Source organism: Gossypium arboreum, chromosome 9 (genome assembly GCF_025698485.1).
Source record: "Gossypium arboreum isolate Shixiya-1 chromosome 9, ASM2569848v2, whole genome shotgun sequence".
Taxonomy (NCBI): Eukaryota; Viridiplantae; Streptophyta; class Magnoliopsida; order Malvales; family Malvaceae; genus Gossypium; species Gossypium arboreum.
In genome coordinates this window covers 62,038,387-62,060,009 of record NC_069078.1, presented here as the reverse complement: position 1 = coordinate 62,060,009, position 21,623 = coordinate 62,038,387, and the positions used below count along the sequence as shown (strand labels likewise).

The 21,623-nt window shown below is 33.2% G+C and overlaps 2 long non-coding RNA genes across 2 annotated transcripts; both read left to right on the top strand.

The window, feature by feature from the left end:
- The first annotated feature begins 5,697 nt into the window (after positions 1-5,697).
- Positions 5,698-7,887, top strand: LOC128280545 (uncharacterized). Its single transcript, XR_008270640.1, has 2 exons — positions 5,698-5,855; positions 7,688-7,887. It is a non-coding gene; the product is annotated as an uncharacterized LOC128280545 (long non-coding RNA).
- A 1,309-nt stretch (positions 7,888-9,196) lies between these two features.
- LOC128280887 (uncharacterized) lies at positions 9,197-10,269 on the top strand. Its single transcript, XR_008271083.1, has 2 exons — positions 9,197-9,522; positions 9,743-10,269. It is a non-coding gene; the product is annotated as an uncharacterized LOC128280887 (long non-coding RNA).
- The last annotated feature ends 11,354 nt before the right edge of the window (positions 10,270-21,623 follow it).

The window sequence follows — 21,623 nt, the reverse complement described above, 5'->3', positions numbered from 1 at the left end:
GATATACTTCTTTCGAATTCAGTTTGGAAGAACTCCCAAGTTACTTGCTCTCTAGACACCACAAGTCGAGTACTCCACCAATAGTAGGCGAATCGCGTAGCAAGGAGATAGTACACTTTAAGCATTCATCGGTGTACATGATAACTCATCGAGCACCGGATAGTGTTGTCCAACCAAAATTCAGCTTGCTCGGCATCGTCGCTATCCGTAGCTTTAAATTCAAGAGCCCATTGTTTTTGAATTCATCGATTGGGGCTTACTTGACCTTACTTGGTCGATTCTCGGAGGTATTGTAGGTGCGGGGTTGCATTAGTCGGAATGGAGGTTGTGGAACAGTAGTGTTAGTTCGAATGTATTGGTTAAACCAATCATTCATCACACTATAAAAGGCTTGCTTAGCCTCATCATTCGGATTCTTGGCAATAGGTTGAGAGTCCGCCGGCCACCGTCCCTTGCGCGAGCAGCGCCACACTCTCCACATCATCAGCTATTGCTCGGTTGGGATCGGATCCATTGCTATAAACAAACACAAACTCAAATTGTCGAAATCACCACACTATCAATTATCACTTAATGGCATGTATAGCTAGACCCCAAACATATCACGGTAGTCCTAGAATCGACTAAACCGTAGCTCGATACCAATAAAATTGTAACACCCCAAACCCGAGATCGTTGTTTGTGTCGGACACGAGGGTTAACAAGCCAAAACCACTTATAGCACCGACCAACTTGACATTCCTGTGCAAGTGGAAAACTGCAATCCACTGTTTCCTTAAAAAGCATATCTCGAGTTACAAAACTCTAAACCGATTCCGTAAATTTTTCCTGAATTTAGACTCATATATCCATCCTGGATTTATTTCTAGAATTTTGGTCGGCCAATTGGTACAGTTTATTAGTTAAAGTCGCCCATGTTACGTGGGTCGACTACACCGACCTTCGCGTTACAACTTGAATATCTCTCTGCATGTGGTTTCAATATCGATGCCGTTTGTTTCTAATGAAACTAGACTAAAAAAATCTGCACATATAAGGCATGACTTCTAATTCATTCTGGATAATTTATGGTAAATTTTCAAAGTCGCGACAGGGACCCGAAACCGTTCTAGCCCTGTCTCACGAGAATTTTAATATCTCTCAGATACTATTCATATGATCGTTTACGTTACTTTCATATGAAAATAGACTCGTCAAGGTTCGATTTCATAATTTATTCACCATTTAATACCATTCTTACAAATTTTGGTGATTTTTCAAAACCACGTCACTGCAATGGCAAAGATCTGCTTTTAAGGTAGGCTTTACCTAATTTGTAGTCTCCATGGGCCAACTATGGTCTTGCCATACATGGGTCCACATATGATCATATTTAGCCATTCCAATGGCTGATCATGTGACCAACACTCCCATTCCAATCCATAATCACATCATGAAATCATATATAATTACAAACCACAAATGGTCTAATTCCATACTCCACTATTACGAACCATTTTCGCATGGCCGCATACATATACAACACAAGTACTTAAAGACAACCGAGGTAGTCCTATACATGCCATATCCGAACTCAACTAAAGGAGTACCAAAAGGGGCTTTGATAGTGTGGATGACTTCACTTCAATGATCCCGAATCCGATCGTTAACGAGCAAAATCTAAAACAGAGAAACAAAGGAACGGAGTAAGCAATTTATGCTTAGTAAGTTTGAGCCATAATTTACACACAACCAAAGCATAGCATTCAAGTAGCTAAACAATAATTCATATGCACAATTTCTCAAAGACATGCTTACTTCACAATCCCAACTCTTATTTTCATACACAAACAACGGCTTAGTTAAGGCCGATAGCTCGTTTATCATTGGGCGAATATTCATACGACTTACTCATAGTGTGCAAAGCACACACAAAACATACCTTGTTGTTGGGAATTTCACAAGTGCATTAACGAAAATTTTCCAGCAGCTTATAAATTTCAAATCACATACCTTCTGAGTTTATCCGGATATAGCTACTGTTCAAAACACCTTCGGACGTAGCTTGTTATGGTAACCCGCACAAATGCCTTCGGACTTAACCCGGATATCACAACTCGACAATTGCCTTCGGCTTAGCCCGATATCATAGCTTGCACAATTGCCTTGGGTTTAGCCGGATATCATAGCTCGCACAATTGCCTTCGGGCTTAGCCCGTATCATAGTCGCACAATTGCCTTCTGCTTAGCCCGATATCACTCGAACATTCATACACATCTTTGTTTCATTTTCACAACAAAACTTTTATGCACAATACTTAACAAAATATCATTTCTACCAATGGCCATATACAAGGCGAAATTTCGATTGCTTATTACTTCATTCAATCGAATCAAAATCTAAGTTTCGATACTCGAAAACTTACCTCGGATGTTGTCGAACGATTCCGATGGCTATTCGACTACTTTTTCCTTCCCTTTATCGGATTTGGTCCCCTTGCTCTTAAGCTTAATTTAACAAATAATTTGATTCAATCATTTGAGCATCGAAAAGAAGAACTCAAGGCACTTAGCCCACATATATTCACTAGACATTAAAGTCACATAAGTACGAATTCATGAATCGACTTAACACACAAAGCCTTCAACATGCTTACTCATGGCGAACAACACAACCTCTTAGGCACTCATTCATGGCCGATTATACTTAGTCATACTTGCACCAAATCAACAATAAATTCCAAGATTTTCACATCATATGTGTACTAGGCGAATGTACTTGCAATTTCACAAACATTCTTCAACAATTTCTTCTTTAAACAAACATATTTATCATTTACTTCATAACCAAATCATCATGTGCAAACATACATACACATATAGGTGCATGGCGAACCTAAAGGTGTTCATAACCATCTAAAACACAAATTTTTACCAATCAAGTAACAAGCATAAATCATGCTCATGAATGCATCATGGCGAATACATCACATTCATACCCCTTTCAACTTCGGTCATGGTTAAACAAAGAACTCAATGTCTTACTCAAGATTGCTACAAAGAAATTTCAAGAGTAGTCAATCCATCATTGCATGCATCATTATCAAGCTTCACATTTAGCATGCAATGGCTTTAACACAATATCAACCTTGGCCTAATACCATTTCCATGGCATAACAAGGATTTGAACCATGGCTAACATGAACATCAAGTTAGCAACTAAAACATGCATGAATCTCATGACACAACTTCATACATACCTTAATCTTGATGCAAGTATAGCCAAATCTCCTTCTAGATCTCTTCTAAACCAAAATGGAGCAAAATCCTATCTTCTTCCTTAGTATTTTCGGCCAAAAGGAGAGAACAAGGATGAACAAAATTTTTTCTTTGCTTTTCTTTCACTCACGGCAACAATGGGGAGAATACCACACTCACACACATTTTTTTGTTTCTCTTCCCACCACTAAATTTTTTTATCATTTCATCACATCATGCATTATCAAAACATGTCATAACATGTTTTTCCTTGCCCATAACTCCTTGTCATGGCCGGCCACTATGCCATCTTTGGGGAATTTGACATGCAAATCCCTTAATTTTGCATGCATTATCAACTAGTCATCACACATTTCCCCATCATACTTTCAAAGTTTACTACTAGGTCCTTTCTAGTGAAATTCACCTTTATAACACTAAATCGAATCATCAAAAATGCCACACACAAATTAACACATATCATAGGCATCAAAATAAATTTTAAATTATTTTTATGCCTCGATTTTGTGGTCCCGAAACCACATCCCGACTAGGGTCAATTTTGGGCTGTCACATTACTAATACAAATGCGTTTACTACTTGGCGTGACCAGTTGCATATTAATTGAGAATTAATTGAGAATTCATATAGGCATTCAATTAAAGAACTAGAAGATTCTTTAATTTAAAGAATTTTCATTTATTGTTTGTTCTCAATAAAAATTGATTATTAGAAACTCACTAGCTAAAGTTAATATTTAATGTTTTGCATTTCTGAAATGAATATAGGCCCATTCATCCACAATGTGGATGATTTTGATATTATATGATTTTTGTAGATAGATCTACCAAATAATCACATGCATTATCAATTCGCAACCTGTTGTTTGCGAGATTGCTTGTTTAAATGATTAATTTCAGATTATGCAATTAAAACAATTCATCTTGCTAATGTTGGTGAGTTTACATCCCAAGTTTTTAATGATTATTGCATGTCAATTGGGATAAAATTTGAACATCCTATTGCTCATGTTCACAGACAAAATGATTTAGCTGAATTATTTATCAGATGCCTCCAACTAGTAGCTAAATCATTACTTATTAGAAATAAACTTTCTATTTCAACATGAGATTATGTTGATTTACGTGTTGTACACATCAAGCCAATAAGTTATAAATACTCCCCATTACAATTGGTTTTTGATCAATACCTAAATATTTCTCATCTTTGAATTTTTGTATGTGCGTATATGTTTTAATTGCTCCACCACAACACACAAAGATGAGTGAATCCTGAAAGAAATTTAGGAATATATATTAATTACAAGTTTATTTGTAATTACAATTTTGATTTGATAGTTTTCCCTACATTAGGGAGAGAGAAATAATAACTTGTAATGAGTTAGGAGGAGAATAATTTGAATCAAAAGTTCAATAAGGATAACTCATTACAAGTTAGCTGTTAGATGTATTTACAAACTTAATGAGAATAACCAAGTGTTATATACCATCTAATATTTTAATTTGATTCAAAGTCCCAGTAGGACAATCAATTGGAATAAATTATAGATTGATTGGTTCCAAATATGAAAATTATTCTAGATGGTCATATAGTAGAGGCGGGTGCTCTAGAAGAGACCCAAGACATAACTAATAAATAAAACTTCAGAAGAGATTCAGGTACCTGAAACTGAATTTTAAAATAATGAAAATAAGAGATCTCGAAAATTTTTGTCAATTCGAGAAAATGTGGAACTGAATAATAAAAGTGGTCGACAATGATTTTGCATGCAGTATTGCTATAATGAAATAAAAGGAAGATCCTGAATAAATCTATTGAGAAATATAGATATAGAATAAATTGATCAAAATAGAAAGACACAACTCAAGTACAATTAAATTTGTGGAGTTTTTGGACCATTAGTCCAAATATCTAAAGGTATAAAGTTAGTAAAGGTGCAATTAAAGTAGTTTTGCAAAAGCAGAATAAAAATATGAATTTTTTCGCTATGATTATTGTTGAAATTCCTAAAGAAATAAAAATATGTTTCCCCAAATGTAACGCCCCAATTTTCGGGAATTCTGTGAATGTTGGCAAAATTTCATGCTTTAATTTTGTCATTTGTGAGTGAAATTATGAAATAGGACCTATGTGAAAATGTTTGAAAATGCTATAGGCTAAATTGAAGTGACCAAATAAATAGGAGTGCAAAATAGGAGGATTTGCATGACAAACCTCCCATTTTACATGAAGTGGCCAGCCATCATGTTGTTGTAGACAAAATGTACACTTGATATCCATAATTTATGGTACAAATTGATACAAATTGATAATAGGTTAGGTAAATGTTCAATGATAATAGGTTAGGTAAATGTTCCATGATAATGGGTTAGGTAAATGTTTCATGATAATGGGTTAGGTAAATGTTTCATGATAAGAATTTCATGTCTTTTATATTAAAGAATTAAATGGATGAAATATGAAGTTTTATTAAAAGAAAAAGCGGTGAAAAGAACAAAGTTTTGTCCATCTTTGTTCATCATAGCTGAAAGTTAGAGAAGAGAAAGGAGAGGAGAAAGCTCTTGAGTATTCGGTCATTAGGAGGAGGAAAATTGAAGGTAAGTTCTTGGTACCTTGCTTCTATTTTGAGGTTCATGAGTTCTTCTTGATTCTACCTTAACTCTTGAAGTATATTTTGATTTTTAGTTGTGTTGTGAGCATTTAGTCATGAATTAAAATGAAGGAAATGGTTGTTGTTTCATGTTCTTTTGATGAAAAATGGAAGATATGTAAAGTTGAGCCAAACAAATGAGCATGCATGTGCCTTAGATGCTAAAGGGAAAAATCGGCTAACATGTTGTGCTTTAAAATGATGAAATGGAGATTATGCTTAAGTAAAAATCATAGATATGTGATGATTGATTGGTGATATACATGTTTAAATAACATGCATGCAAGATAGGTGTATGAAAGAGTGATTCGGTAATAAATCTGCTTGGGACAGCAGCAGTAACGTGACTTTGGAAAATCACCATAAATTGTGGGAGATGAATTAGAAGCTGAATAAATTATGTAATTAAAGCTTATTGAGTCTAGTTTCTAATGAAATAAACAAGAACATATTTTGAATTCTGTACAATGAGAAATTTGATTCGTAATGAAGAGTGGTCAGATTAGCCAAACAGTGAAACATGGGAAACTTTGAGAAAAATCTGGTATTGATTGGCTAAACCAAAAATTCTTAAAATTTTATGGATAGAAGATATATGAGTCTATTTTCAAGGAAAATTAACGGCACTTGATTTGGAGTTTCGTAGCTCCAGTTATAAATAATTTAGTGACTGTTGCTCAGGAAGACAGCTTGCAGTGAAATTATGATTATGTGGTAAACATTGACAAAAATTTGTTAATGAGTTGCTTATTGTTTTCTTATAAGCTTACTATGATCTGTAGGTGTGGTTGGCCGAATATTGTAAGGGATTAATATGTATTTTGTATTTGAATAGTTAGATTAACGTGTTAGTAATCCAATTGTAGGCGGTTCGTGTGTGGATCTCACAAGATATCGTCGCAAAATGTGTGTAACTAACACCCTCTTTCTTAGTCTAGATCGGCAAAAGCCAAAAGCGTAAATGTCGAAAATCGGTATTTTGTAGATTTGCGAAAAGCGAATGCTCGTGAGGTAAATCGATTAATGTTTTTGGTAAGCTGCAAAATTTGACCGCAAAGTGCATGATTTACGTGTTCTTGATATTTTTGGGCTTAATGGGCCAAAATTGGAATGATGGGCCAACGGCCCAATTCAGTAAGAACCCTCGACGTGATTCTATTAGTACGTGAAAAGTAGGAATATGCATGAAAACCCTAAAAGCAGCTAAATTACTATAATACCCTATGTATGGAAAATTATCATTATACCCCTAGGTGCAAAATTACCAAATACCCCTAGGGTTAAATTGACCTAAATGCATGTTTGATCGTTGTTATTTACTGCATGCCATGTTGTTATTATCGATGCATGGGATTGGGATATTGACGGAGGAAGTATCGAAAGTGGCTTGTCCACGTCTTCGGAGGCTTTGCCTCAATTTATCGTTAATCAATGCAAAAGGTCAAAATCGGAGTGTTGGGTGGGTGGGTTGAGCTATTCCCCATATGGAGTGTATGGTGGTACGGGTGGAGTGTAGTGGTTGGTGGGTTGAGTAGTCTCCCAAATGGGCTTGCATATGTTATTGATGTTGCATGTATTTTGAAATGGGCCTATGGGCCATACTCGTTATCTGAATAAGGGCTAAGGCCCGCTTTATTGTAATCTGAAAGGGCTTTGGCCCAAAGACCACTGTTACTGAATGGGCTTAGGCCCAATAGGCTTGAGCTGACTTGGGCTTTGAATGGGTTTTCTTACACACGAGTTTCCCCAAACTCACCCTTTTTATTTTCATCCACGCAGGAAATCCCCAACCATAGTGGGCTTGGAGCTGTGAGGGAATTCGAAGTGGCCACCCGTTCTGAAAGTTTGATTTTCTTTTGGTGAACTGGACATCCTTTTATTTACGTTTGAAGTTTTGGGTTTTTAAATGTAATAAGGCCGCTTAATTATTTTTGATGGTTTTAGTATGTATTACTAAGATAGGTATTACTTATTTTAAATGTTGAAATTGGATAGCTTTAGGGCGCGTTTTCAAAAACAACAATTGATTTTAAAATAACACGACAACAAGCAAAGCTTCCGCAATGAAAGTATTTTCCAAAATTAATTACTTTTCCTAAAAATGACTTAATCAAATCGGTTTCCTAGAAATATCCATGACGTTAAGGTGTGGCAATGGCGGTATGCATGTCTAGGATTGGATCCGAAGGGAGCTTGGTACTTAAGCAGTCCGATGGACTCACCACCTCTTTTCCGGTTTCCTACCTGGTGCACAACTTCCATTCACTTTAACCCTTAATGAATTAATCTTTTGAACATCAAGTACAATTTTCTGGACTTAAAATGGAAATTTTTTTTTACGTTTTTGATGTGGCATGCCGGATCTGGCCATAACTTCTGGGCCGGGTTTGGGGTGCTACACCAAAATTTTCTCTTACTCATGATTTTCAAAAGAACGGTGGTATAAATACTTAGTAATACATTTAAATAGTCATTTGAAAAACTAGTATTCAAGATTGAATACGTAGAATATGAGAAAGTATGTTATGTTTTTATGAGGGGGAGTAAATATGCGTTGTACTCTTTTTCCCTTAACCGAGGTTTTGTCCCATTGGATTTTCCTAGTAAGGTTTTTAATGAGGCAGCATATTATGCGTATTATAGATCGTGTACTCTTTTTCCTTCATTAGGTTTTTATCCCACAGGGTTTTTCCTAGTAAAGTTTTAACAAGGCACATTATCTACCAATAGACATCTAAGGGGGAGTGTTATGAATATCTTATTAAGTGGATGTCCATCATGATCTAGATAAAGTTTTAATATACTTTAGATTCTAATAGTTATTAGAATTAGATCTCTACTTCTTTAATATTTCTTATGCCTATAGATAGAGACTCTGATGAAGCATTGTAATTACCCATTTGATTAATAAAGCACATTCTCTGTTGCTTTCATATTTTCTTTATTTTTTATTCTCCCTATCTCTCTTTATTTTATAACAATTTCGTTAAATTTAGGTTTATTGCACCATTTTTTTAGTTACATCCTACCAAGTTAATATTTTTTATTTCACACCAATAAATTTTTTAAAAGAATTTAACAATATTAACAATTGAATTTGAATTTTAAAATCTAAAAAGAAAAAGATTAAATTAATAAACCTAAATTCTGAAATTGTGAAAAATACAAAAGAGTTCTGAGATACTTTAAACTTTTCCAATAAACGCAAACAAGTATGATGCTTTCGTTAGGCCTTAGCAGGGACAGATTCTATGTCTATTTCGATTTCTATTTTGTATGACAGAATCAATTACTATGTTTTGTACTCCAAAACTCTCCTACTTCATGACCTCTCTTGATTCTTGCCGATGCAATTTTTTTTGTTTAAGTAAACAATATGAATGATATTTGTGACTTTTGTTGAACTAATTATAAAAATATTTAATTTAAGTATCAATTTAGTCATCTGCACTGAAATAATGAAGTGGTTTTTTTAATTGGTAGGATGATTTATTTAATTTTAAATACATATAATTAAATATGTATATATATAATCAAAGTAAGAAAGAACTCTCTCTCTCTCTCTTTATATTTCCAAGGCCTTTGTATTTTTGGGATGGGGTCCAAGAACATGAGTTTGTATCCGATTCTTTTCAATAGTATTAGCTGTTGAATTCAGTTTTCAATTTCTAAATTTCGGTCTCTCTCCTTTTTTTTTTTTTTTGTTATTTGACCTTATTTGAATTTTGGTTCTTTGATTTTGAGCTTTTGGGGTTTATTGAAATTTTTATTTTTAGAGAAAGTGAGCGATTTTCAATGGTTGTTTAAGAATATATTTATCAATGGCTGCTGCAGAAAATAATGGCGAATCCAACAAGAGTGTTGGTGATGGGCAAGATTGAGAGATTAAGAAAGGGAATGAGCTTGATTTTGGGTTCGAGAATAGGTAATGAAAGCCGGTTTTTTGTGAAGCTTCCATGTCGCAAGGGCCTCATAAGAAGATTATTCATAGCCCTCAATGTCTAGAACCTGTTTGATCAATTGATTCAATGGTGGATCAGTTGTCTTCCTTACCTTCTAGTTTGCCTTCTTTAATGCTTTCTTTACCTTATTCGTCTTCTTCTAATGCTTCTTTGCTTTCTTTGAGATTGGTTTTCCCTTTCGCTTTTAACGCAACTCAGAATCTGATTTACTATCGGCCATCACCATAAAGTCGGCAACAAATGATTTCACTTAGTCCTCGATTGCAGCAACATGGTTTTCTTAGTCCACGATGTATTTTTTTATCAGATAATTTTAAACAATTATTATGATTTTTTTAATATTTTATTATATTTTATAGAGTACTTGTCAATCTCTAATCTTGTTTGTACAATTTAAAATCTCCACTAAAATGTATATAAAATATTTATAATTCCTATTCAAATATGAAATATTTTTAATATTTATAATAATTATTTATGATTAATAGGTTTTGAGGATTAAATTGGTAAAATTTATAAATGCGAAAGATTAAATGTATTGAATTATTTAGAATTAAGATCGAATTGATAAAATATGCAAGTATTGATGACTAAATGTGTTATTATATCAGTTAGAAAAAAAACTATGTCATTTCGATGGGTGATGAAAACAGAAAGGGATACTAATGTTAGTGCCTAAATTGAAAATTTTTATAATTGAATGACCAAAACAAAAACACACTAATAAGTTGGATGACCATTTGTATAGCTTATATAAAACAAGAGCTTGATGAAAAGACCCTGTCTACAATCTAGTTGTGCCTCACGAATAAAGTATTGTAGGAGGTATTGATAGAGAAAACCTTATCCGCCTTATGGAAAAGGTTAGAAACTCTTTATGCGACTAAGTCTCTAACTAACCGTTTAGTGTTGAATCAACGTCTATTTATGTTTCGCATGAACGAATGTGAGCTTCCTAGAGATCACATTAGTCAATTTATTACTCTTTTGAATGATTTAAAGAATATTTATGTTAAAATTGACGATGAAGATCAGACTATACTATTATTGTGCTCTTTACCCTCTTCATACAAGTCTTAGAGAACACATTCGAGGATTTGAATGGTCATTTGTTGAGTAAATACAAACTCGACCATGAGTTTGGTTTGGATAAAAAAGCAGATAGGCAAGCTTCCGTTTTGATAACATCAAAGAAACGTGACAAAAGGTGTTGCTATTGTAAGAAGTTAGGTCACATAAAAGCAAATTGTTATAAACTACGAAATAAAAGGGTTGTTGAGAGTAACGAGGAAGATGTAATTGATGCTAATTTGGCTGACGAAAGCAATGATGATTTCTTTTTAGTTTCAAAAAGTAATAGCTCTAAGCTTACATCTGAATAGATCTAAGATTCGAGATGTTCTTCCCACAAGTGTCCCAACAGAGAATGGTTTTTCATGTAACAGCCCGTTTTTAGTCAAATCGGAACAGTGCTTTCGGGACCACAAATTCAAAGTCAAAATATTTATTTTATTATTATTTTAATGATTATAGGATGATTGAATGATTGTGTGAAAGTTTCATTTAGAAATTTTATCGATTGATTAGTCAATTTGATAAAAAAAGACTAAATCGCGTAAAGTGTAAAAGTGGAGTTCTATTAGTTAAAGGTATCTAATAGTTATAGAACCTTAAAGTTAAAGTCCTTATGTGGTAAATAGACCATTAATTAGATAGTGGATGATAATGGCTTGGCATAATTGAAATTTTGAATTAATAATAAGGTTAGTTTAGTAATTTAGTAAATAAATGAAAGTTAAATAAAACAAAATGTTTTAATTGTGTTCATCTTCTTCAAAAGACAAAAACCAACTGATTTTCTTGAGAAAAATAGGGCTAAGGTTCGGCACTCTTATTTCCATCAATTAGGTATGTGTTTTTGATCCGTTTTTGATTCATTCTGTGTTTTTGAGATCGTTACAACTAGGTCTAGCTAGCCCAAGGACTAATTTACAAAACTGTTAAAGATTTTGAATGTTTCCATTGATGAATAATCATGTATTTTAAAGTTTCTTGTTAGATTATGAATGTTTGTGGATAGATATACAAGTCTTGTTAAGTGATTTTTAATGAAAATGCAAATTAGGGGCTAAATTGTGAAATGTGTAAATTTAGTGGTTAAAATGTGAAATAAATGAAAATTTTGGGCTGCTATAAGCATAATAAATATTTGATTAGGCTTGGGGTTATGATGAAATTGAATGAATTTTGTTTTACGAGCCTAAGGACTAAATTGTAAAAGATGTGAAACATTAGGGGCAATTGTGTAAAAATGCTTTAAAGTGAATTTTGGACAAAATTGAATAGAGAGATGATTAAATAAGTTAATTTTGATTATATTTAGATCAAGAAAGGTGAAATAGGGACTTAGATCGGGGAAATAACAAGGTTACAGAATAGTTGATTCATTTCACCATTTTAGCATCCGAGGTAAGTTCGTATGTGATAAATTTCATTATAAATGTATTTTAAATGCTTTTGATATTGCATAAACTGTGATTACGAGACTACGGATATGTTCAATAATGATTCGACGACAATTCGACATTTGAAATCCCGATTGAACCTTAGAAATAGATTTGGATACTAGTGACATGTCATTAAGGATTGTTGTGATTGTGATCTGGGTGTTGGTCCTGTACGTCTTATTGGTGGCTGAGTATACCAGCATGTGCTGTGGATACTTGGCAGCTTATGTGAGCAGCAATGTGGAGTTACGTCTCGACTGAGAGCTTATGTGAGTAAGCCCGTTGATAACTCTAGTGTAAGCATTATATGTGTGATATGAGATTGAGATAGCTTCAATTATATATGTGGCACTACGGGTTCAAGTTTCCTATGCATCTGATAGTTTACCTAATGGTTCAATGAGTAATTGAAAGATGTGATTGCGTATGAGACTGATAGGAGATGGTACAGGTATGTACACAAACTGTATAAATCTTAAATCGAAGAAGTTGTGAAGTTTGCATATAATCATGTGATTAAAGATGTAAAAGGTTTGTTAGTTAAAATGTGCTAAATGTTGATATGGTTAATTGTGTATTTATGATTAGTTTAAGTTTATTTCATACGAGCTTACTAAGTAATAAAGCTTACTTTGTTTATTTTCCATGTTTTATAGTGAATTCAAAGCTAGCTCGGATTTGGGGATCGTCGGAGACGTTGTCACACTATCTATCTATCAATTTGGTACTTTTGACTTATGTTTTGGTCATATGGCATGTATAGGAATATGGTCATCTTGATATGTATTTTGGTAGTGAATTTTGTCAATTGATTTGGCTTAAGTTGGTTATTTTGGATATATATGTGTATACGTGAGAATGGCCTATGATATGGTCTATAATTGCTTGCAAATAGTTTGTGGTAGTTTAGTATTTATGGTAGCTAATGGTTAGTGTAACGACCCAAAATCCGTGGGCACCAGAAAAGTGTGTTATCGGGCCTCCGTCTTAGTGAAATAAGTTCGAAAATAATTATTAAAAATATTTATGAGTCTAGTAGTGTGCTTAATTAGGTTTTAATTAAGTAAATTTAAATTAATTTAGAGTGATTAGTAAAAAGGATTAAATTGAATAAGGGTAAAAGTTTAATTATAGATTAAAGAAAAATTAGGAGGACTTAAGAGGAAATTAAACCATTTCCTATAGCTGAGGCGGTTTAACGTGGAAAATATCAAAGATTTTATTGATTAAAAAATATATATTTATTTAATAATTAAGTATATTATATTATATTATATTATATTATATTATTATTATATATAAAAGAGACAAATAAGTTAAAAGAAAAGGAAATGAAAACGAAAACAGAGAAGAAACAGGGGAGAAAGAAGAAAGAAAATGGGAAATAGGGTTTATGAAGCTTGGAGTTAATTGGTAAGCTCAATCAAGTCCTTTTCTCATAATTTTGATATTTTAGAAGTCTTAAAACAAGTTTTTGATGAAATTAAGTTGTTAGTTTGGAAGTTCTTAGGTTTTTAAACAAAGTCCATGTTGAATAAAATGATGAAATAGGGGTTTAATTGAATGAAATTCAAGTTAGAATAGATATAAGGATTGAATTGCAAAGTAAGCTATAAGTTTTGTGTTTTAGGGACTAAATTGAGGAAAATTAGGAATTAAGAAAATATGTTGAAAATTTAATAGTTAAATTTGAGTTTAAATGAAATTTGAATAGGAATAAGGTGTGAATTGGTGTTATAAATTTGGTTATTAACATTTTACATCAAAACAGTTTTGGGAAGTAGCAATGGTCTGACTTTGAAAATTCACTAAAAATTTTATAAATTGAACTAGAGGATGAAAAAAAATGGAATTAAAGCTTATTGAGTCTAGTTTCTTATAGTAGAAACAGTGTAAGCAATTAATTGATGAATCAAGAGATATTTGAAATTTTGTAATACTAGTTTGGGGTGATTTCGAGATGCCCTGTTTTAACTTTGGAAAATCATTAAAAATTGTACAAAAATTATTATGGAGTGTAATTTATATATGTGAACTCCTTAATGAATCTAGTTTCAAAATAAATAAACAAGAACCTTATTCAAGTTCTGTACAATGAGATAATTTATTTTTAGTAGAGAGAGGTCAGAACTGTCAAATGAAATAACAGGGGAGTATTTAACGAATAAACTGTACTAAATGGCTAGACCAAAAATTCTAGAAATTTTATGGTTAGAAGATATATAAGTCTAGTTTTAAGAAAAATTTACGGATATTAATTTGGAGTTTCGTAGCTCAAGATATAAATAATTTAGTAACAATGACTCAAGTAGACAGCTTAATGGTGAAATTATATATATATACATTAAAAATGGTTAAATTTGCATGTTTAGGCTCATGAATTAAATTGAATCATGTTGTATTGATGATTATAAATTATTATTTTCAGTAGCCAACAAAGAACCTGAAGCATCAAGATCGAAAGGAAAGGAGAAAGTCATCGAGGACTAAAACAGAGAATTACGGTGTGTATTACTATAATTGAATTTTAATTATTATTGATTGCTGAAATTTTAATTGTTATGTATGGTAAATAAGACTTGAGGTAAGTATGTGAAATTGAAATTAGAAAAGTAAAATAATACCCTATTAACTCGTCGGACTAGATTCGATACAAATGGCATGCCATTGGATTTGTGATGTGATGAAGAGATTGTAGTTCGGTGAGAAGATGTTTCGTTATTATATACTTGGTTTATCCGAATAGGCATTTAATGCCTTATTGGTGTGTTGGGAGGATATATTATACCGTGTGTTATGGAGGATTTACAATATTCCGTGTGTTTGGGTTGGATATTCGGTGTGTTTGGGTGGAAATCCGTATATCATCATAGTCCAAGCTTTGTTAATAGGGTAAATAATTGAAATGAAATTTTGAAAATGAGATTATTTGTTTTAGCATTATTGAAAAGTACGAGAAAGAATGTATGAGTTAAATTATGAATTGAGTTAGTATGAGAAAAATGAATTATGAATTTAAGTTTTTATGAAGTAAAATAATTATATATAAAAGTAGTTTAAATAATTATAAAATTTATGGTTGATGTTTGTAATTTATTAATATTAAATAGTCTTGATTTATAGTAATACCACTGAGTATATCCATACTCAGTGTACGGTTGTTTCCGTGCACAGGTTAGTAGAAGTCAAGTGTCCCAACTTAGCATCCAGAACAATCCCGACTCCAACACAAACTTGGTGATGTATATTTTTCTTTTGGGTAAAGGTGGCATGTACATATGTGTTGTTTAGTCACTTGAATATGTATATTACTTTAGATAGTGAAGGATGAATTATAAAATTTAGATGGTTAAATGAAATGGAAAGAAAAGTACATGATATTTTGATACATGAACATTAAGTTGTTAAATGAATGAAGTTTTTAACCAATTTTGAATGATGCTATGATAGTAATTAAGTTAAAATTTTGTTAATGATATAAATATTAGTTATATGATTGTGAAATATTGGTGTTGGTTGTTTTGGTTTGAATTTGCAGGAGGGTTAAGTAAAATAAATGAAATGTCAGAAATTTTTATAAAAAAAAATTAGAATACTCGAACAATTCCGTTCTACTTTTAATCGTGTTTGAACTTGAGAGTTCAAGATAGGGACTCAATTATTATATTATACTATGAAAATTTTTAATAATTGTAAATTATTAGTAAGTTGTCTGATATGTCCGGTAATGCCTCATAACCTCGTTCCGGTAACGGTTTGGGGTTAGGGGGTATTACAGTTAGAAATGACTATTGTATGTTTGTGATTTTAGGTAAGGTAAAATGTTTAGTTGAAATAATGCATATAAGTGTTTTGAGATTAATGTGTATAAAGAATGAGAGTATTGAATGTGCATGAATTATGTTTGATTTGGTTGAATTGAAATGCCTTTTGATGCTATGTATTGGTGCCTTTGAGTTTGATGTAGGTGAGCATAAGTTTGGGTGACAAAATGGCTTGGTAAATAGCCTATTTTTGTCCACACGAGCAAAGACACGGGTGTGTGTCTCAGCTGTGTGTGACACACGGTTATGTTACACAGTCGTGTGCCCCCTGGTGTTGAATTAAAAATTAGGTCAATATGCTCCACACAGTCTCACACACGGGTGTGTGACTTGGCAGTATGGCATAAGCCAGTACACTCTACAGGTTTGGCACGACCTAGTACACGGTCTGGCACACGAGCATGTATGGCCATTTTAGGGCACATGGGCTAGTCACACAGGCGTGTGTGTTGGCCGTGTGACCCAATTAAGAGAGTTACACGGGGTCGAACATGGATTGGGACACAGCCATGTGCTTCCATTTTGAATTTCCACACGAACATGTCTGTGGCCGTATGAGAGACACGGCCAGGCCACAAGGGCGTGTATCCCCTGTTTTTGAGAAAATTTCTTAAGTGTTCAAAAAGTTTTCAAAGTTATTAGTTTAGTCCCGAACCACTCCCAATGAATGTTTAAAGCATCGTAGGCTCGTATTAGGGACAAAATGATTGTTTATGAATGAAATGTATATGATTTGATTAATTGTATGTGAAATGTATGTTTAAAATGTGTTATAAGTCCAGTAATGCTCTGAAACCCTATTCCGATATTGAATACAGATAAAGGGTGTTACACTTCACATACAGTTCGATTGAAGGTGGATCTGTACATATGTGAAATGATTCATCCAGTAAGGTAATTAGTATTGGTATTTTTAAAATTAGGATGCACGATGAGACGATTAAGACATTCTCAGATGTCAGGTATGCACTTGATTTACGAAAGAATCTCATCTTCTTTAGTATTTTAGACTCAAAAAGTTGTAAAATCAACATCGAGTTGAGCGACATTAAGGTGTCTCGTGGAGCTCTCGTTTTGTTAAAAGGTAAAAGGATTGGTAGTCTTTCTATTCTGGAAGGTTCTACAGTGATCAATGAAACCTGACGTCCTTCGTCCGTTATAGAGTCGAAGTCAACTTATAACAGCCCGATTTTGGGGCTAGTCAAAATAATGGCCTCGAGACCACAAATCTGAAGTCAGAGAAATTATTTTATTATTATTTTAGAGTCATAGCATGTTTATATTAGTACATGAAAAATTTGGTGAGTTAATTTTGACGTTCGTGAACCCAATTGCGAAAAAAGACTAAATCGCATAAAGTGAAAAAGTTCTATTTTGATAGCTAAGGGTGTTATTTTATTAGAGAAGCAAAATTGGAGAATTTTAAAGGGCAATTAGACCCCTAGAGATAGAGTGGCCGGCCATAGGAGACATATGTGGTCAAAATTTTCAAAATTTATTGGGTTAGGTGACTAATTTTGACTCAAAATAAAAATAAATACAAGAAGGATGACATCATCCCTTACTCATCTCTTTTCTCCACAAAAATTAGCCATGGAAGGGGTTTTGAGAGCTTAAAATTTTTCAGCAACTTGAAGCACTCACAAGTAAGTGATTTCCATACCCTTTGTTGATGATTTTTGAAATTTTGAGACCCTTGAAGCATGAGCTTTTAAATGAGGGGTATATCTTGCAAAATGATTGAAGGTCTAGGGTTTTTCCATGAGAGCATTTAGGGTGTTTTTTGAAATTTTATGGAAGAATATGAGTCTTAGTTGGGTAATAGACAACTTTTGTGAAAGGTGTTACCATGAAAACACCAAAAGGGACTATTTTGCACAAGTTCTAAAATAATTGATAAATGTGTGAAATAGAGAGAATTTGGGGTTTCTATAAGAGTAAAAAGAGTTTAGCTAAGCTTAAGATGCGAAGAAATTCGATAAAAATTATTTTTCGAGCATAGGGGTAAAATGGTCATTTTGCCAAAGTTTAGGGGCAACACAGTCATTTTACCAAAGATGTGAATTTTTAATTGCTTAATTTTATTTAGTGATTAAATGAGTGCATTTTTCTATTTTAGATCAAGAATTGCCAAATCCGAACCTAGACCGGGGAAAAGCCAAGTGAATTGACTAAACAGATTAGTCGTGTACGTTTTGTAATCCGAGGTAAGTTGTATGTAAATAGTACAACTACATTGCTAATGTATGTGTTGAATTGTATTTGAATTAGTATAGCATGAATTGCTTGATTGTGGAATTCAGAAGGTATGATGATAATAGAGACAATAGAGTTCCCATTTGAACCTAGGAAAGAAATCGGATATTCATGCCATGACATACGGGTTATTTTTGGCCAGTGTAAGACATGTCTGGGACATGCATCGGCCACATTATGAGAGCTAGTGTAAGACCATGTCTAGGACATGGCATCGGCATTGAGACGAGTGCTAGTGTAAGACATGTCTAGGACATGCATCTGCCTCGAGACGTAAGCCAGTGTAAGACATGTCTGGGACATGCATCAGCTACGAGATGATAGTCAGTGTAAGACCATGTCTGGGACATGGCATCGACTTGAGATATGAGCCAGTGTAAGACCATGTCTGGGACATGGCATTGGTCACCTTACCCACGTTTGAGGCTTAATGAATATCCGGTAGTGTTCCAAATGGTTCAATAGTGAATGTTATATTCTTAAGCTAATGAGGAAAGTATAACTGTGTTGTGAGTGGTACAGGTACCTAATTGGTACGTATGAGATATGAGCTCATTGAATAATATGTGACTAGTATGGATGGTAATGAGTAAGTTAAACTTATGATTACCTTGGTATCTTGAGTATGTGGATTATTGATAAAATGTTGTTGTTGTGTACTTACTTATATGCAACTTACTAAGCTTTTATACTTACTCCCTTTCCTTTCCATTTTCTTACAATGCCGCCTAACTAACTCCAGGATTCCAAAAGTTAGAGATATCGATCACACTATCGATCGAAGCTTTCGGTATAGTTGGATTTATATTTTTGAATATGGCATGTATAGGACTTAGACTTTATTACTTTGTGTCTTTGAGTATTGGCCAAATGTGTTGGCTTGGGATTGGAAATCCTTCAATTTGTAGTAAGCTTTGAATGATGGCTAAGATTCATTTTGAATGTATAAAAGATGCTTTATCATGGTTGAATGAATGTCTAATGTGGTTGATTGGATTATAGAAATTGTGCTCGTCTTGGTATTTGTTGGCCTTTGTATGAAAATAGGTAGATAAGGGTGGCAATGAGGCTTGGTAAATAGCTTTATATTGTCCACACGGATAGGCACACGGGCGTGCATCTTGGCTGTATGTGACACACAGTCTGCCCCATGGGCGTGTGGTCCGGTCGTGTGTCCCTTGCACGTAAAAAATTTTAGTCAGTATGCATGGTAATAAACATACAGGCAGAGACAAGGCAGTGTGGCTCAGCCGTGTGGAGGACACGGCCCAGCATATGAGCATGTGCCTTGGCCGTATGACATTATGAGTATGCTGACGTCAGAAATAGAATGTCTATGTTTTTGTATACGGGCTAGGACACAGGTGTGTCGTGGCTGTGTGAGGGACACGAGTGTGTGTCTAGCCATGTGAAAACCCCTGTTGCTGTGAATTAGAAATTAATTCTACACAGGTGTGGGACACAGGCGTGTCCCAGGGTGCTTAGGCTGTGTGAGCCACACGGGCCTTCAGCACGACCATGTCGAAATGGTCACAAGGGCATGTTACTCTTCCACACGGGCGTGTGCCCTATTTTAAAGGCGAATTTCTTAAGGTTGATTTAAGGATCCGGAATGGTTCCGAATAGTTTTAAATGATTGATTTGGAGCTCGTAGGCCCATAATAAGAAGTTTAAAGTAGATATTGAAAAACTTTTAAGTTGGATCAAGTCTCGGTGACTTGAGATTGGTTGTATGCATGAGATCAAGTTAGGTAATACCTTATACTCCTCCCCGGCGTGGGTTACGGGTATAGGGTGTTACATAACTTGTTTGGAGAGGAAGGAACTTGGTCATAGGAGGGAAAAAGGTATGACCGTTTCGTTGAAGAAAGGTTCTCTTTTGGATGCAAGTTCTGAAAAGTTAGGGCACCGTGTTCGTGAAAATTAGACCTAGGTTAGTTTTGATTTGGCAGTGCACAAGTCGAAGGCTAGAAGTCTTCCAACTTCTAAGCACAGATTCGACTCAGTTAGTTTCCTACATAGTTCAAGATAGGCCATGGTGGGTTTTGACAAAGATGGCGTTGTGAGAATTCGTATTAAGGTGGAGATTGTTAGGGTTGTGTGAACCAAATTCCTGTTAAATAAGAGATTACTTGCAAGTCAAGTTAAGCAAAATATATTTTCTTTCTAGAAGATTTACTATTTATTAGTATAATATATTTAACATTTATTAGCACAATTTATTTGACCTACAAATTTAGCATATAAATAGGCTCTTTTACAACCTTAAAAAATACACCCATTAAAATATTAGAACTCATAACACTTTTTGAAGAATTTTGTATTTACGTTTTGAAAGTTATTTTTTTCGAGTTTCAGGGTTTAGTTTTTTTATCTCCATCTTTTGTACTTTTTGTTCTTTTATCATTATAGTAAAATTATTTTTGCCCGTGGTTTTTTTATTCTCTTTGGAGGAGTTTTTCGACGTTAAATTTGTGTACTCAATTTCTCAATTTTCGCTATTTTTGCTTGTTCTTAACTTAATCGGGTTGATCCCTAACATAACTTTTAATAATAAAAAAAACAAAATATGATATTTTTAATTATGTTTTGGTTTATTTTCATTTTCATTTTTAAATATAAAATTTCCTTTTTTAATAATTTCTCAATTTTATGAATTTTAAATTATTCTTAAATTTTGAAACAATTAACTTTTAATATCATTTGTTTTGTAAGTGATTTTGCGCATTTAATAGTTAATTAGTTTTTCTACCAAATATTTAATTAGTTTTTCTACCAATAAATATTTAATCAAAATTTTAAATATTATATTTTTAATTACAGTTTTAACATAAATAATATTTCTTATTTGAATTATTGAGTATAACTAAAATATATTAGCTTATCAATTTAAATATTATAATAGAAAATTTTCAAATGATAATTAAAGCATTTTACCATATTCAACATACAATATATTTTTACTTTATGTAATTAAGGCTAAGTAACATTATTAAAAATAATAACTAATTAACCTAATTAACTTTAATATTAATTAAGTGATATTTAAGATGTTTAGAATTCTATTCAAGTAATAAGTCTATTTATATGAATAAAATTAACACAATTTTTGTTTACCTAAAAATTAAACTAATAATTGTAAATTACGATTATAATTATCACAATT